General features: G+C 36.2%; 1 protein-coding gene across 7 annotated transcripts in view; it reads left to right on the forward strand.

The window, feature by feature from the left end:
• LOC5575390 (solute carrier family 12 member 4) overlaps positions 1–17,883 on the forward strand; it is a 791,918-nt gene that overhangs the window by 170,466 nt on the left and 603,569 nt on the right. Inside the window, exon 1 of one of the 7 annotated variants that reach the window (XM_021849573.1) lies at positions 8,395–8,602. The exons of the other annotated variants lie outside the window; for them this stretch is intronic. The gene's annotated coding sequence lies outside the window, so the exon portion shown is untranslated. Of the gene's footprint in view, positions 1–8,394; positions 8,603–17,883 lie in introns of those variants that run through there. 7 annotated transcript variants of the gene reach the window in all.

Here is a 17,883-nt window from a genome sequence, read left to right on the forward strand (position 1 = left end):
CGGATTTTTATTCAATTTTGTCGGAAATTATTCAAATGGAAGTTCCTTTATTGCGAAGACGTCGTAGAAATGGGTCGAAAAACCCTGTTTGGATTAATAAGCAAATAACTAATTTCAAAAATCGTAAGCAAAAGGCTCATAAAATTTACAGGCAACAAAAATCTCGAGAAAGTTTAGAAAATTATTTGTATATTGTCAACCAACTTAATCAAGTCATATCCGCTGCACTTGAAGAGTACAACACAAAAATAAAAAATGATTTGAAATCTTGCCCTAGGAATTTCTTCAATTATGCTAAATCGAAGATGAAGTCTAACAATTTTCCATCTAAAATGACATTGGATGATAGAGCAGCTGATAATCCAGATGGTATGTGCAATCTTTTTGCTACTTTTTTCCAAGAGACTAACTTTTCGGATAAAGATCGTGACTTTGAATATTTTTCTAGTTTTCCTGATTTTACAAGCGATATCGGTGTGAGTCAAATACTGGTACAGGACATTTTAACAGGACTGAAGAATTTAGATTCCACCAAAGGATCAGGGCCAGATGGAATCCCACCTATTTAACTGAAAAACTTAGCTAATGAATTTACAGCACCATTATTTTGGCTATTCAACAAGTCACTTGAAATGAGCAGATTTCCAAAAGAATGGAAAAGATCGTATCTCATACCCATTTACAAGTCTGGTAGAAAATCTGATGTTCGAAATTATCGTGGAATTGCTATTATTTCATCCATTCCAAAACTATTTGAATCAATTATAAATAAAAATGTGTTCAGCCAAATGAAACATAGAATAACGAATGCACAACACGGTTTCTACAAAGGTCGTTCTACTACAACAAACCTTTTGGAATTTGTAAATTACACTTTGAATGCAATGGATAGAGGTAACCACGTCGAAGCACTTTACACAGATTTTAGTAAGGCATTTGACAGACTAGACATTCCTAGGTTGATTTTCAAGCTCAATAAAATGGGAATTGCGATGAGACTCCTCAACTGGATTGAATCTTATTTGACAGATCACCAACAAATAGTTAGATTTGAGGGAAAAATGTCTAAACCTGTTCACGTTACATCAGGAGTTCCCCAAGGTTCGCATTTAGGTCCATTGTTATTTATATTATTTGTTAACGATATTTCATATGTGCTTAAACATCTTAAAATTCTGATTTATGCCGACGATATGAAACTTTATAAGGTACAGTGGGAGAAGTGTATCAGTGGGGTAAGTGGATCATTTGTCCATATTAAGCATAAATACTTGAATATGTTGAATGTTTTTGCTCCATTGCTTCGTTTTAGGTTATATTTTTACATCCACACTGATACTACTGCAAAACTGGTACTACACGTACACTAACACAAGCAAACTTGTTAGTTGCAAAAATTAATTAATTTCAAAATTGTTTTCCATCAATCAAAAATCCATTGTACCTCTGTCTAGAATCAAATACATAGTGAGCATTTCAGTTCTAATTGAATGAATCATAATGAAAAATATGTGATTTTTATAAATAAATATAGATATATTACACATGGTACACTTACCCCTACTTTTTGATGGGGTGGGGTAAGTGGATCAAGTATTATTATCATTTATTGGCAGACTACTTACGAGAATTTAAATAAGTTTTAATATCCGCAAATGTTGTTTTCCTTTATTTTTTTCATTCCCAGCTTAAATTTGTCAAATTGACCAGAGAGAACTTGAATTAATCCTCCTAAGTTTTTTTTTAACTTTTCTGGTTTAAAAAAAATATTAAAATAATATAATTTCATAACTCACACGAAACTTTTTGTTGTTTATCTAAGCTGAGATGCAAAAGAGCAAAATATACTAATTCTTCAGCTGAAAGCATATTATCCTACCTTATTTTACCATATAAATTATTCTAGACAGATAATACAAACAAATTCATGATTAGAATAAAAAGATTTCAGTTTGTTATTCAAAAATAAATGTAACTAATATTTTCTAACTACGAGTGTTTTTCGAAAACATCGTTAGGAATGATCCTACAATACTTCTGTATAACTACAATACTTCTGTATAATAATAAATGAATGAACTTTCTCCAAATTATTTCAATCACAATGTAATTTTGTTATTCGAATTAGTGTAAACTTATGTATACAATTTTCTCAATATATTTTGATTAAATTAAGAAACTTTTTATTTTAAAGTATTAAAATGTACCGTTACTAGCACTTATAACAAGAACGAGGGTAATATCGTTCTTACTATACATAATTATATCATATTTGTTTTGAGAACAGATTTTTTCTATTAGTGATCCACTTACCCCACCATGGTGGGACTAGTGGATCATTTGGTGCAAATTTTTAAGTCCATCATACTCAATACATTACAATCAGAAAAATCGAAATAATCGATGATTTGAAATATATTAGTCCCTCATTTGTTATCCACAGAAAAAAGTTTGAATTACATCATTCACGTTAGCTGTATATAAAAATGAAGTTGACTATTGATTTTTCTGTATCCACTTACCCCACGGTACCTTATGGAAATTAATAGCAACAAAGATAGTGACATTTATCTGAATGAAATAAGTATATTTGATTAATGGTGTAGCAAAAGCTTACTTCAATTAAACGTCAAAAAATGTAATTTAATCACATATAGCAGAAAACGGAATACACCACAGATTACTGTCTCTTTAGGAAATCAAATTGTTCAAAAGTGCGATAAGATTAGAGATTTAGGTGTCATATTAGATTTTAAACTTACCTTTACTGATCATTATAATACGATTATCCATAAAGCAACCAATATGTTGAGCTTTATTAAGCGTTTTAGCTACAATTTTCGGGTTCCATATACGATTAAAACCTTGTACATTACTTATGTAAGATCAGTTCTAGAATATTGTAGTATTGTGTGGTCTCCGCATATAAAAACACATGGTGATAGAATCGAATCAGTACAGAAGCAATTTCGCAAATTAGGCTGGACAACGTTTCCACTGCCATGCTTATCGATATTCAAACCTTAAATGAGCGTCGCGAAATCGCCATGATTTCATTTGTCAATGATATTGTATCGCAGCGTATTGATTCCACCAATCTTTTATCATGTTTGAATTTCTACACGCCCGCTAGACAGTTAAGAAATCGAAATTTGTTTGCATCAAACAATCATCGAACTAACTATGCAAAATTCGGCCCAATGAATCGAATGATGTCTCTTTATAATCAGCATTGCACAGAAATTGATCTGGCCATGTCGTGAACAAAGCTAAGACAATATTTTAATTCCTTAAGAAATAATACAACATAGAATTAAGCAAACGTGTAGTCTACTATTGATTGACGAAATAAATAAACATATCGTAAATATTCGCGTAAAAATGATGTTGCGCATATATGTTCTTTGCGAAGTATAAACAATCAATAGAAATTATAAAAATATCGAAAATCAGGTTTTTGTTTTAAAATGATGCTTCTGATAAGCAAGCGTCAGGGTGAATGAAATCCATTTTTTACTATTGCACTTATTACAAAAACTTTTACTGGAAGACGAATGCTAATGGACCCTTTCAACCTTAGCCGGTGGTGGAATTCTTTTCTACAGCGGGAATACAGGAAATTCTACAGCGTTGTGGACCTTTTTTCTATGGGAGGGGCATATTGCCTGGGTTGTTTTGAAACGTAAAGATTGGGACCGTTTAAAAAAAAACCTCTTGTAAACTTTTTTGAAGCAACCTGGAAAGAGAAAGTGGCGTGCAGAGCATGACAAATTATATAAGGAACACCTTGACATAAAAAAAAACTTTAGAAGTGATGTATTTGCTGCTGCGATAGAGCAGTATTTCCTTAAGGGGGGGGGCGTATTACACATTTTTACCTTATTTGAAGTTACTAACCTTACTACAGAGGGGCGGTTTCTTAACTGAAAGCGTTCCATAATGTGTTTTTCACAAATTACAAGTTTTTGAATGCAAACACGTAGTTATTGCTGTGATTTGTGTTGTAAAATACCACTCACTACCGAATCACTTTTTCCTCACATATTAAAATTATTTGGATATTCATACACTTGCTACAACCACGTATTTTACAATTTCATAACACTCAAAAGGTGTACTATGTCACAAGTGTTGCAAAACATTTTTATGCGTGAAAAAAACTATGTACGATGCAATTTAACAGCATAAATTAATATAAGATATTATACAGTACAATTGACTGTAGAATTCAAAGCATACTGATGGCAACTTTCTCCGTTCATGAGAAGCGAGAGAAGAGAGGAGAAAACTGCTACAAGTAAACAACGCACGCATGTGAAAAATGTTTATAATTTTGGTCGAAAAACATGTTTTTACTACCAAATGAAATAAATTGTGATTTTGAGCTTTTATGAAGTTGTTGATGAATTCATATCGACAATAATACCTTTGTATGAAACGTGTGCAAGTAATACTGCCTACATAATTCTGTGGGTGGAGGTATACATGGAACATGATGATTTATTTTTGGCCGACACACATAACATTGTGCTTCACATTGTTGGGTGGCTCGAGAGAGTCCTTTAGTGGGTGGCTCGACTGGGTGGCAACATTATGTTTACGTGCTCAATGAACTTTCACCTTAAAATATATTATTTCGGTTTCGAATGAAATACAAAAATTCGGTCGGATCTCGAATGGAATACAAAGATTTTAAAGGAGACTAAAAGCAGGAAACAAGTTTACCTTTTTAATTTGGTTTGAACTAAAATTTTAGCAGAACAGATTATAAAACAAGATGAATTTTTAAATTTTGGATTGGTTGAATTGATGTGCAAGATCAATTTGAAATTCTAACCATTTATGGCCGAAAAGCCGGAAAATCCGACGTCTTGAAACTAAAAATTACCGCAAGTTTAAAATTATGGATTATTGTTGCTCAGAATTTCAGTAGTGAGTGATTCATTTCTTCAATCCTCTTAAAAGGTAGCTAATGAAATTTTAGAATATCACAAACCTTGAACATAAGATTGAATAGTACCTTTTTTGCTAGAGATAAAGACTTCACATGCTAAAGCTGCATGGCTATTATCAAATCGAAAGACTGCAACTTAATAAAATAAAATAAAATAAAGCTGTCAACCTTAAGGTGAAGATGAATCGAAGCCAATCTTCAAATTTTCAAGAGCACAAATCTGGAGAACCAAACATCCGTTTAAGTTGAAAACTTGATCGATTGGTCACTAGAACGGCTTAGCTCAAACGGATGTTCAGTTCTCCAGATTTGTGCTTATGAAAATTGGAAGTTTGGCTTCAATTCATCTTCACCAGCAAGATAGACGGTATTTTGTTCATGGAATAATTATACCCAATTTTGAAAACCTACAGGTTTTTAACACAAGATTGGCATATATGTAAGTTAAGGACACCTAACTAACGTCTATTTTATTGGACTTGGTAGAATACATTATAAGTCAAGAGCAATTTAAAAATATTTTGTGATGTTACGTGTATAAATTTCTAATATTAGTGTGATTTACAGAAAACCCTTCGTAGTTAGTATTTTAAGTTTTTTTTAATTGCATTAAAAACACAGATTGATGAGAATTTTCACACCAACCAAATACCTCAATTTAATATATGCTTTAAAAATGATTTAATAGCGTTTCAAAGCAATACATCATCGATATCTCGCCATCAATCTATAAGCAAATTTTTTTTCTGTTTTCCTTACAACTATCGCCACGTTTTATAACTACAAACATTTTACACGAATGAAGATCTATCTAATCTAATAATGGTTAACGTTTGTGGCTATAAAACAAATCCATGTTGAAGGTCAACCCAGACACCTGGGTGACAAAACGATGAAAGACAAAACGTAGAATGCAAAAACGTTGATATGAAAAAGCGTCGAAAAGGGGGAATTGTCCGGAAACAAAAATTTCGTGGGAGAATGATTCTCCGCCGAAAGAATAAAAAAATCGACCTTTTGTCCTTTCGAAGTTTTGTCCCTTTCGATGTTTCCACATTCGACGTTTTCACATTCGATTTGGCTTTCGATATTTTATCCCCAAACTGGTCTGGTCAGTCCTAATGGAAATTTCCTGAACTACCATAGGCATATGTACAATCGTGCCTGCTACATGATATACGAATGTGAAAACGGCAGTTTTGACATTGAAAGCCCTCAAATGATAACAATATAAGTGCTTTTAGAATACTAAGCTGACTTTGACTTTGAAGCTGATATTTTGATCCTTCCGTCTTTACCCCTTGATAAACGTTCTTATTTTGGAATCTATAAAATTTTCCCTTCCTGAAAAAAGTCGTTTCCTTTTAATTATCCACTCTGTATCTTTCTTCTATTGCCAATTTGACATAATAGTCGTATCACTATCTTCTGTCTGCTTAATATTCCATGAATTTTCATGAAAATTCCCCGATTTCTCCGATTACACTTGATCTCACAGTCGCATAAACAGGCAGACACCCACATATCTAATTTGCGCTCCAGGCACCTGTTCTGGTGTGTTGGCAGCCCACAGTCGTATGCCAGCGTCTGATGCCTGAAGGTGGATATACGTACGTCTACCTATTCCGCTCATCCTCGTCGGTCGGTTGGTTGTTCGGTTGGTTACCCGAGCAGGGAATAAAATCTAAATGATACCAATATTTGTTGTTCAGATATCTTCGATTTTGATTATAAATCTTTATTTCGTACAACCTATGTGTTAACTTGATAAAATTTAAAATAAAAGCGTGTACTTGGAAGATCTTAGTGATATGCGTGATCCAAATATTTGTTTCAGTTTTTTTAATTGTATCATTTCAAGCAGTACATTCATTTCTCATATCTAGGTGTTCTGTTTTAGGCAACACTATCATCCTAATTTGGTAAAACTAAATCAAGCATTTATCAACATTTTGTTAACAACATATTACATTTCTTTTAGCGTAGCAGTTCAGATTTTTTACATGTGAGTTGATTTCACCTGCTTATAAGCGAAAAAACGCTTTAAATTTATTTAACCATACTTAACCTAAATATATAACTCATTAATCGTGGCAATAAAAGATTGTAACGATTTTTGTCTAAAATTATAAATTATTTTATTTGACATTTGTTCCAATGTTTCAACACTGGATATTCTAGGTAACCCATTGGTACTATACCAGAGAGGAAGCTTCAGAATCATTTTCAAATTTTTATTTTGAATCCTCTGCAGAGCTTTCTTCCTGGTATTACAACAGCTAGTCCATATTGGTAGAGCATACATCATGGCTGGCCTGAAAATTAGTTTGAAGATCAAAAGCTTGTTCTTTAGACAAAGTTTTGAGTTTCTATTAATAAGGGGATAAAGACATTTTACATATTTGTTACATTAGGGCGATTCAAATTTTTAAAGTGTTTGAAATCCAATCTTCTATATGCTCCTTATCATCCTTACCATAAAAATATATTCTGTGAAATGTTCAGCTTTCTAGGTGGTTATCTAAAGGTTGCCCAAAGACAATGTAGGTTTATATTAATTACTATGGAGAAATTTTGAGAAATGTTCCAAACACGCTAGTACTAGTAGTCGAATGCTTTTTCTAGAAGAACAAGACCAGTAGAATAGTCTTCAGATTTGTTGTTACACATAAAAGTTGGTGAGTGGTCGAATGCCCAATCCAAAATTCAAAATGACCTTTTCAAAAAGTTTACTGCTGGAGGAAAACAAACTGATTGGACGACTGCTAGAAGCTTCTGCAGGATTGTTGTCTGGTTTTAAAATTTGTACAACATTGACATTTTTCTATTTGTCAGGAAAATATGCCAACTGAAAACATATTAACATAAGAATGATAAGCTACTTTCTGGAAGTTTCTTGGGGCTTTCATATTTTTGATTTTTTTTTTAATAATAGTATTCACTTCTTCCAAATCAGTCTCCTAGGAATTTTTGAAAACGTTCTCTTGATTGAGATAGCTGAATAGCTGCGCTTCTACTGCTCTAGCTATCTGTGTTCCATAATAGATCTATAGCTATATTAGCAGTGCTACTTTATAATCAATAAAAATTTTAGATATCAATTTGTAATGAACATGTTCTTCCTCTCTGCTCGGGTTTGGTTTAGCTGGAAGCGGAGACCGACGAGCACACGATGACGCGACGACGACGATGACGACTACCAAGAGCGTCCATCCGGGAGACGTCGCACAGGTGGTTGGGCCGGAGCCACACTTTCTCGTCGTCGGAAGCCCGCAATTTTTCCACTGAAACAAACATAGGGTTGGATTGGGTGGCATGGGCCAAAGAGGCGGCAAACGAACCTGACGGCGAACCGGCCAACGGCAGTCTGCTTTTCGTCCTGTTGCTGTTGCGTCGTGTGTCGGGTACAAGTGGAGCGAGCTCGCTACCTCACGCCGTGTCGAAGGATTGTGAATTGTGCGTTTCGTGTGGTCCGTCCGTCGATGGGTGCGATGATGATGTCGTGGATTTAAAGTCCTCGTGGTGGAATCGAAGCTTTAGTGGGCCGGTTACTGAAGTGCGAAGCGTGTGCTTTACGCGGGTGTGCGTTCTGTGGATAGATATTGCACAACACGGAAGAGGCGTGTTGATGTGACAGATACCTACGAGGTAAACAGAGGAGATTCTGGAAGTGGTTCGAGGGTACGACTACGTATCGGTCGTAGGTGACTCGATTATGTGTTGGCTGTTGCTGATCGTTGCTCGTCCGGTGAAGTGGAAAACTGAGATCGTAGATTTTGATTTCCGGCAGTGATAGGTGGAAAATTACACAGTGCAGGACATCGATATACCAATTAAGAATGTTTAACCTCGAGCAGGCTGTGTCTAAGCTTTTGGATTTCATTTCGGGCATCGGATGGCTGGATACCTGAGGATTCAAGCTTCACTGTTAGTACTAATTGCACAGCTGAGGGTGAGGTTGTAGTGGTTTGTAAAATAGGTTTCGTTCGACGAGTTTTACTTATTGTCGTCTGCAGTGGCGTGGCCACATTCGAATCCATGGATAGGAAAATGGGTAGTAGTACAGGAAAAATTTCACTTAGAAAACGATTGTTTATTTCTACTCAATATTCAAGAAGATTCGTTATCCTTTCCAAAATATATAAAATGCAAATCAAAACAATTGTTGTGAATACCTTATCAATTTTTTTTTATGAATTAATCTAGCGATGCTTTCAGAATACATTAAAAATACCCAAAAATACTTACTCAAACTTCTAAAAGAGTTTTACTAGAGTTTGTTCAAAAGTTATCCAGAGTCTAGTTATCCTTCAAGTGATATTTTTATAAGCTCTATGGAAAAGGCATTTTGTGACTCTTCCCGGGATGTTCTTGCAGCTCCGTCAAAGTTTTCTGAATCCTTGAGAGGCTCCACCGCATTACTCCGAACGCTATTACCGCGAATGCCATTACCTTGAACATCACTACCCCAAATGAGACATTACCCCAAATGAGACATTACCCCGAATAGTTCAGAATACAGCACAGTATTTTTTGTGAGCATTGCAGTAGGACGAGCACGGCTCTACGATGTAAAAACTTCTCTCCATTCATATATTAGCTGTGCTTTCAAATTATTCTGTCGATAAATACATATTTCATACTTATTGTTTTTATCAGAGATTATACTTTTTTTTATACAAGCAATACAATTCCTAAAACAGGTTGTTCTTCTGAGTTGTTGCTGGAAGAGCTAGCTAATGTTTTCGAAAGATACCGTTAATACTAATGAAAAAAAGTAATGTTTTCGTAAAGATAATTGATTGGAGATATAATCTGCTTTTCCTTCCCCAGTGATGTCTAAGGAGCTATAATTTTGATAAAAATATTTCATTTCTTCTTAATATAGGGATCTTCTTGTTAGGTTTATGTTGTGAAATTAAGTTCCTTTTTATGACTGTTCACAGCAATAGCATCTTCGATATTTTTCTGATGTTACATTCCCACTGGAACAAAAACTGCTTCTCAGCCTAATAGTATCATAAGCATTTCCACAGCTATTAACTTTGTCAATTCATCATTTTTACATAGGGGTCGTCCATTAATTACGCAAGGGTTTTTAAGAGTTGGGGGGTGTTGAGATTTCTTACGCGTCATACACATTATTTTAAATTTTCATACAACAAATTATACCATTGGTTCCTAAAATCGCCAAAATTGTCTTACGTGATTAATAGACAGCCCCACAAGTATGTCGTGTGACAAGCATGAAGGTACTCCATGCTCTAGAATCTCGAGAATTTCAAACTCCAAATAATCCTCAGCCGTCAGATTTGAACCTGTTACTCTCAGCATGTTCTTATTACGCGTTTAGTGTTATGGCTTTTTAGTTCCACAGCAATATTAAATATCTCATTAATTGAAATTCGGGTTAATGGCATTTGGGGTAGTGGCGTTCAGGGGGTAGTGTCATAGAGTCCCTTGAGATGTTAATTTGAGTATTCATGAATTCATATGTTTTTTTTTTCCAAAGAGTATTCTTTATGGATTTTCTTTGATTCTGGAAAAAAATCTTGTGGTAATCTTCAAACCGGAACGATTGCAGCAAGAAATTGAAACAAGCCTTAGCTAGAGATAGAAAAAATTCAAGAACGGAATTTGGATATGAGTGATAATTTTGGCATGCTTTTCGTTCTCAGTTCCGGAAATTGTTAAGTACAATAATTTACCAAACGCACCTTAATATTTCAAGAAACAACGTGATGTGGACTCAAACTTATTGTATTTCAATATATTTTTGTTGTTTTTCGTAAACAAATAAATTAATTAACACATTACGCGTGGTAAAGAAAATTATGGGCGAAATCATGAAAAAATCCAAGTGCTCGGCTGGGATTCGAACCCAGGACTCTCCAATGCAAGACGAGCGCTTTAAAAACTAAGCAAAGAAGGTTGCAAGTTTCGAATTCAAATCCCCACGGTTGTCGTGTATGCGATGTACGTATGATAGGCAAACAGTTTCAACACTAAATAAAATCGCACTCGCTCTGCGCGCGTGTGTTGTATACATGAGATGGATAGATATGGGTTAACAATCTCTAGTTAGATGTTTTTCTAGTGTTTGATTTCATTGATTCAATGTTGGCTAATATAATTTAACTTTAAACGATTGGTATAAAACTTTACTCTCAATATTATTGCATGGACTTTTGCTTAATTTCCTAAACCATGTGTTACGAAACCTCAAAAAACGAAGCCAAGAGATTTTAAGGTGAAAAATTTATGATTTACTTAATAAAAAGAGAAATAACCATACACATTTACGGGTTGTCAATATAATCTGTATAAAAAACTAAGAATTTCTGAAAAAAATATCAAATTAGCTATATTTTAACGTTTTGGAAAATTTCTCGTGGTCCCTGAAATTTCCGGCAATTGACATGAGTTAAAGTCTCCATAACTTTGTTTTTTTTTAACCAATTTTAAAGGTCTTAGCATAATTCGCTTAGAAATCTAATTTATGACAAGTTTGTAGAACATCAAATTTGTCTTAAATTCAAACAAGGCTTAGTAAAAACTACATTTTTCCAATTTTTTTCTCATCTTTAAAAAAACAATCTATGTCTATAACTTCATAGATACACATATTTCAACATGGTTTTGAAGCCAATTGAGTTGCTTTACCATCGTTTGTACAAAACATTATAGCATAGTTTTGACTTAGTTAGTCAACAAAAACTACCCAAAACATATTTTTTCATAAAAAAAAACTATTTATTTTCGTGTTTTCAATTTTTTTTGCCGAAAATTACATTTTTACTATTTAACTGAAGCATTTTGTTAAACCAACGAGTTGGAAAGTGCACATATATTACTTACTTAATGAACGCATAAAAATGTGTTGTTTGGACAGTTTTAAAACAACTATGTTAGCTACAAAAGCATGTTAAAAGGATTGGTCCTCCGGAAGATCCGGAACATCCGTAAAAGTAAAGATATCCTGAAAGTCGACCTGGAGAATTGGATTTATTTTCAAACGACTCGTAGTGATGAGCTTAAAATAAGTATACTATCGTTGCCTCGGTATTCTCTCGAATGGCAATTTCTTGGTCCTCCGGAAGATCCGGAACATCCGTTAAAGTTGACATATTCTGAAAGTTGACCTTGAGAGCTGGGTTTTTTTTCGAACGACTTGCAGTGATAAGCAGTGATTTCCAACAGGAGTGTTTGCATCAGGAATTTCTCCATGGAATGTCATCCTGAATTCCTCCATTAATTTACTCCAAGCATTTCTCCGGAGATTTTCTGCAGAAATTCCTCCGGAGATTTTTTTTTAAGAACACCTTCACATTTATTTCCTCCAGATGTTCCTCCGAGAATTTCCTGCAGGAATTTTTCCTAGGATATTCTCCAGAAATTCCTCCGAGAATATTCTCCGTAGACATCCCCCAAGAACCGTAGACATCCATCACGAATTCCTCCGGGGATTTTCTCCATAAATTCTTCCGAAGATAGCTCTTCCTCTAGCGATTTCGTTCGGAAATTCTTCTGGGGTTTTACTCCAGGGAATTTCTCCAGGAATTCCTCTTAAGATTTTCACGAAAAATTCCTCCGGGGATTTGCTCCAGGAATTCCTCCGGGGATTTGCTCCAGGAATTCCTCCGGGGAATTCTCACAGAAATGCCTCTTAAGATTACCACCAGAATTTTTTCCAGAAATTCCTCCAGGATTTTCTCATAGAATTTCTCCCAGGATTTCTTCCAGAAAATTCTGTAGGGATTTCTTACAGTTATTCCTTTGTGATTCCCTTCTAGAATTGTCCCAGTAATTTATTCGGTATTTTCTCATGGAATTCATACGGGCATTTGCTCCAGGGATTCATCCGGAAATTTCCTCCATGAATTCCTCCGGTGATTTATTCCAGAAATTATTTCGGAGTTCTTCTAGAAATTTCTCGGAAATTCCTTCTTTCAAATTTTTTGACGAGAATTCTTTCTGAGCCCGTCGGTAATTTATTCAGAGTTTCTCCGAAAATTCTACCGTAGTTACTACGGAAATCTCTTCGGGGCTACACCGGAAATCTCTTTGGATTTCCTTCATGGACACCTTTCACAGTTCCTCCAGCAATTCCTCGGAGTTCCTCCAGGAATTGTTTTACAGATCCTCCCGGATTTTATTCAGAGTTCCTCCGGGATTCCCTCCATGGTTCCATCAGGAATTTCTCCGGAGTTTCTCTAAAAATTATTTGTCAGGCATATTCCTCGGAGTCCCTGCAGGAATTTCTTTGAAAATCCTCTAAGAATTTCTTTAGAGTTACTCATTTTTCGGAGTTTCCCCCGGGAATTTCCTCAGATTTCCTTCGGGAATTCTTTTGGATCTCCACCGAGAAATTCTTCAGATTTCATCCAACGTTCCTCCTGGATTTTTTTTTCGAAATTTCTCTAGGAATTCTAGTAATACCTTCAAAATCCTCCGGATTTCCACTAGGAATTCTTCACGAGTTACTTCAAAAAATTCCCTACATTTCTTCCAGGAATTCCTCCAGGGTTCCTGAGGACAGTTTCTCCGGAAATTTTCTCTAGACTTGCACTGGGATTTTTTTTTCCAGAGTTCCCCGCTTAATTTATTTGGTTTCCTCTAGGATTTTTCTTAAGTTCTTCCAAAAATTCTTCCTGATTTTCTCCGGCAATTTCTTTGGATATCATCCAGCAATTCCTCGAAACTTTTTTCTGGATTTCCACAAGGAAGTCCTTACAGAGTTCTTCCAGAAATTCCTTTGGAGTTCCTCTGGATTTTATCCAGTTATTCCTGGAAAGTTTTTCTGGAACTCCATCGGAAATTCCTTCAAATTTCCTTTTTAGTTTCTCCAGGAATTTCTTCAGAAACGCCTACGGGGTATTTTTAGAAACGCAGGTTCGTCTCCGGAGTTCCTCCAGGAATTCCTTAGGAGTTTTTAGGATTTTGTACAGAGTTCCTCCAGAAATTCCTTCAAAATTCCAGTGGAAATTCCTTCAAACCTTCGGAAATTCTTTCGTAGCTTCACCGGTAATTCCTCTTGAGTTGCTCCAGAAATTCCTCCGGAGTTCTTTCTGCAATTTTTCTGGTTTTATCCAGCATTTCTTCCGAAGTTCCTCCACAGCTCCTACGGGAAAGCTCTTGGAGTGCCTTCATAGCTTTTGGAGATCCTTCAGAAATACCGTAAGAGTTCCTCCAGGAATTCCTTCAGAGCTCCTCCGGTAATTTCTTTAGAGTTGCCTCCTCCAAAAATATTTTCCTAGTTCCTCCACAGTTCCTCTGAAAAATCCTCCAGAGCTTTACCAGGAATTCTTTCAGAGTTCTTGCGAGGATTCCTCCAGAGTTACTCCGGACATTTCTCCAAGAATTTCTTCGGAATCCATCCAAGATTTTCCTCGGAGTTTCTTCAGGAATTCCTTCGAAGTTTCTCCAGGAATTTTTCCAGAGTTTTTCTTGTGATTCCTCCAAAGTTCCTCTAAAAATCCCTCCAGAAATTCTTTCAAGACTTTTGCCGGAAATTACTTTGGAGCAACACCGGTAATTCCTTCGTATTTCCACCATAGGTCCTGCAGGAATTCATCGGAGTTCTTCCAGAAATTCCTTGGAGTTCTTTCAGAAATTGCTCGGAGTTCCTCCAGAAATTGCTGGGAAGATCCTCCAGATTTTCTTGCAGAGTTCCTCCGGGATGTACTCCATAGTTCCTTCAGGAATATCTTCGGAGTTTCTCTGGAAACAACTCAGCAAATCCTTCGGAACAGCCCAGGATTTTTTGGAGGTCTTCAACGAATTGCTTTAGATTTCCACATGGATTTTCTTTGAAGTTTCTTCAGATTTCCTTAGGAAATTTCTCTGGAGCTCCACCAACAATTCCTTCAAATTTTCGCCATAGTTCTTCCATCGGAGTGTCTCCAGGAATTCTTCATTAGAGTTCCTCCAGTTATTCCTCAGAAATTCCTCAGAAATAGTCCACTACGAAAACAGTTACTAGTTACTACGAGAAGTGCCTCCGGGAGTTTCTCAAGAGTCTTAGAATTTAGCCGGAATTCCTTCAGAGTTCCTTCTTGAATCCCTCCGGAGTTTGTACAGGAACTCCTTTCCTCCAGAATTTTTCCTCGGCAGTTCAACCGGGAATTGCTCCGAAGTTCTACCGCAGTCGATAATCGATCATCAACGAAATACACTGTGCAGAAAAAAAAGTGATATTTACTATTGTGTTCGAGCTTATCCAAACAATTTTAATTATTACGATTCCGGCGAACAAGTCCTGTTCCAATATTTAATAGTTGAATAAAACGTACGCCATGTGAATGAAATCCCGTGCTGGTTTATGTAGGGGAAGTGGTGGTAAAATGAACAGGGGTGGTAAAATGAACACCGTGCCTTTTACCGAGAAAAAACAAATTTCAATGATTTTTTATCACGCACGGACGATTTAGAGCAGAAATCCGATTGATACGGAGGTCAATTGAAGTGAAAATATCAACAAAAACTAAGATATTAGGCAGCGTCCATTTATTACGTAACGCCAAAATTGGATATTTTTGACCCCCTCCCCCCCTCCGTAACGCTTTTTGTATGAAAAATTTCAAATTTTTGTATGAGCCGTAACGCTTGAGCCTACTCCCCCCCTCCCCCTAGAGCGTTACGTAATTTGTGGATGCCGCCTTAGAAAACCACGTTAGCTGACGTAACTTTTGGCTCGGAGGTCTTGTGGTTTTTCAGTGATGAGAAATATCGTTGTGATGTGATGTCAAATCTGAAACTTTTACATTTTTTTTTTCGAATAGGTTACAATCATTTATAGATATATTTTCGGGAGTGCAGCGAAAATTGTTAAAAATATTAGTTTTGCTCACGTTTTTTGCATGATGTTCATTTTACCACCAACAGCTGTTCATTTTACCCACATAGTGCAAGTAAAATGAACATTTCAATTGGTTTTTGCTAGCGTTAAAAATAGGCGAAAATTTAGCTATTTTGGTCTGAATTCGTGTTGCTGCTTCAGCTAACATCCCTGTGTTTGATCGTGTGCGATAAAACTATACATATTCCTCGTTTTTCTATCAGAAACGAGATGATATCCTTAAGGTGTTCATTTTACCACCTCTTCCTCTATTATTATAAGTTTGCCACAGTTCATTTACAAGTGCAGCTTTTTTCGTCTAACCGAGGCTCGAAGCACTCTCTGACCCGTTTTTCCCCATCTATTATTATATCAGAAAGGAAAACGTAATTGTTCTCATTTCCTGCTCCATGTTCCATCCGGTGCGCGCGTTCCCTTGGGAAGAAAAGCCAGACTTGATGAGTGACCGCCAGGTTGGGTAACGGTCAGGTATGCAGTTTGCAATCGTCAGCTAGATGCTTTCTGGTGGTAGTGGTAGTGATTTCAGAGTTTCCGGGATGTCATTGTCGAGAGAGGGTATTATAGCTGAAGTGTAAGCCAATCATCGTTCAGTGTTCAGTACGGTGTGGTTCGGAGGATATTTTATTACTACGTTTGATTCCTTGGCAATTTAATGTTTGCATCCGCATGACGAACGAAGTTGTCACAAAAAGCAATCATCCTAGTGTCCTGTCTGGGCCATGGAGCAGTTTGCCGGAATGGGCTCCAGAGGATTTTTTTTAAATTTAAGATAATTTCCAAAAGGGCTTAGAGCCAGGGTACAATTGAAAAATCTGATTTTCAAAATGTTTGTTTCTTTATTGAGAAAAACGTTTTTTAATGTCTGCTGCTATAAAATTTTCATAGCAGGATCGCGAGTGCGTTGAAATTGTGTTCTCCTCTTGTTTTTGAGATGAGTTTAAGATCATCGTATATAATCACGGATTCGATTTTCACTTCACGCTTTGGAATTGCAATGCTCCTTGGTTCAACAATGGAATTTGTCAAAGTTTCGAGAGCTTGCGTATTTTCTGAGAATAAACTGAGAGGTATGATTCTGGACTCTAATCCAATCAAAATGACGTAAAGCAATATAATCAAACATCAATCTGCGTTATTAATTTGTTAAACCTCACCTTATTTACATTCTTATTGTTTGCACTGCTGGAAGCTCAGAATTGGCTTGATTGCCTATTTAGTAGTGTGCACCTTTTGTATGAACAGTAAAATGAAGTGAATCTACTCATCCACATATCTATACTTAATACGCCACACAGTTCGCTCCCACGTAAACCAGGGCGTCAGATTTAATTAAACATTGTCGCTCATTCCCTATTATATCCAACGAAGGCGTCGTCCTTTGGCACCATCCACAATCCACACATTCGTGCATCAACTCTTGGTTCAGCACCTTACTATCACCCAATGACACTCGCCATATACCGTTAGGGCTCAATTCCCGGACATGGATCATATTCCATGATATCATGTTGAAAATGATTCTCAATCTCGATTATGTTACAATCCTCATCCTTTTCAAGGAAGCATTATAAGAATGTTGTAAGAATCCCAGAACAACCACGTTCGCACCTTGTACCAAAGCGGTACTATTCCTTATGCTTTCACAGACCCATGATGATCCTGCTAATATAGCTGGATTGCCTTCATTGATGACGACGACGAGGACGACAACGGTTAAACGTGGCATGTCTCGAACCCAACCAACCCAATCATCCGAACCAGAGCAAACATCTGAGAGATGCATTCGTTCCCCATCTTCAAGTAGGACGTTCGGTTCTTGCCGGGCGAGGTCCTTGTGGCATCCTTGTATATACGAATCACAACCTTCGGCGTCGCTGAGCTAACTACAACAGTATCTCTTCGATTTAGGCCAGTGGTTCCCAGACGGTTCTCGGAGACACTAACTATTCATTTTATCTTCTTTTGTAGTTAATTATGATTTTAAAAGTCAAACTCGCCTAAACGGCCTAAAAAGATAACTCATCCGGTTTTTCTTTATTTGTTCATATAGTAGGATTAATGTACAATCGAT

This window comes from Aedes aegypti, chromosome 3, assembly GCF_002204515.2.
Source record: "Aedes aegypti strain LVP_AGWG chromosome 3, AaegL5.0 Primary Assembly, whole genome shotgun sequence".
NCBI lineage: Eukaryota > Metazoa > Arthropoda > Insecta > Diptera > Culicidae > Aedes > Aedes aegypti.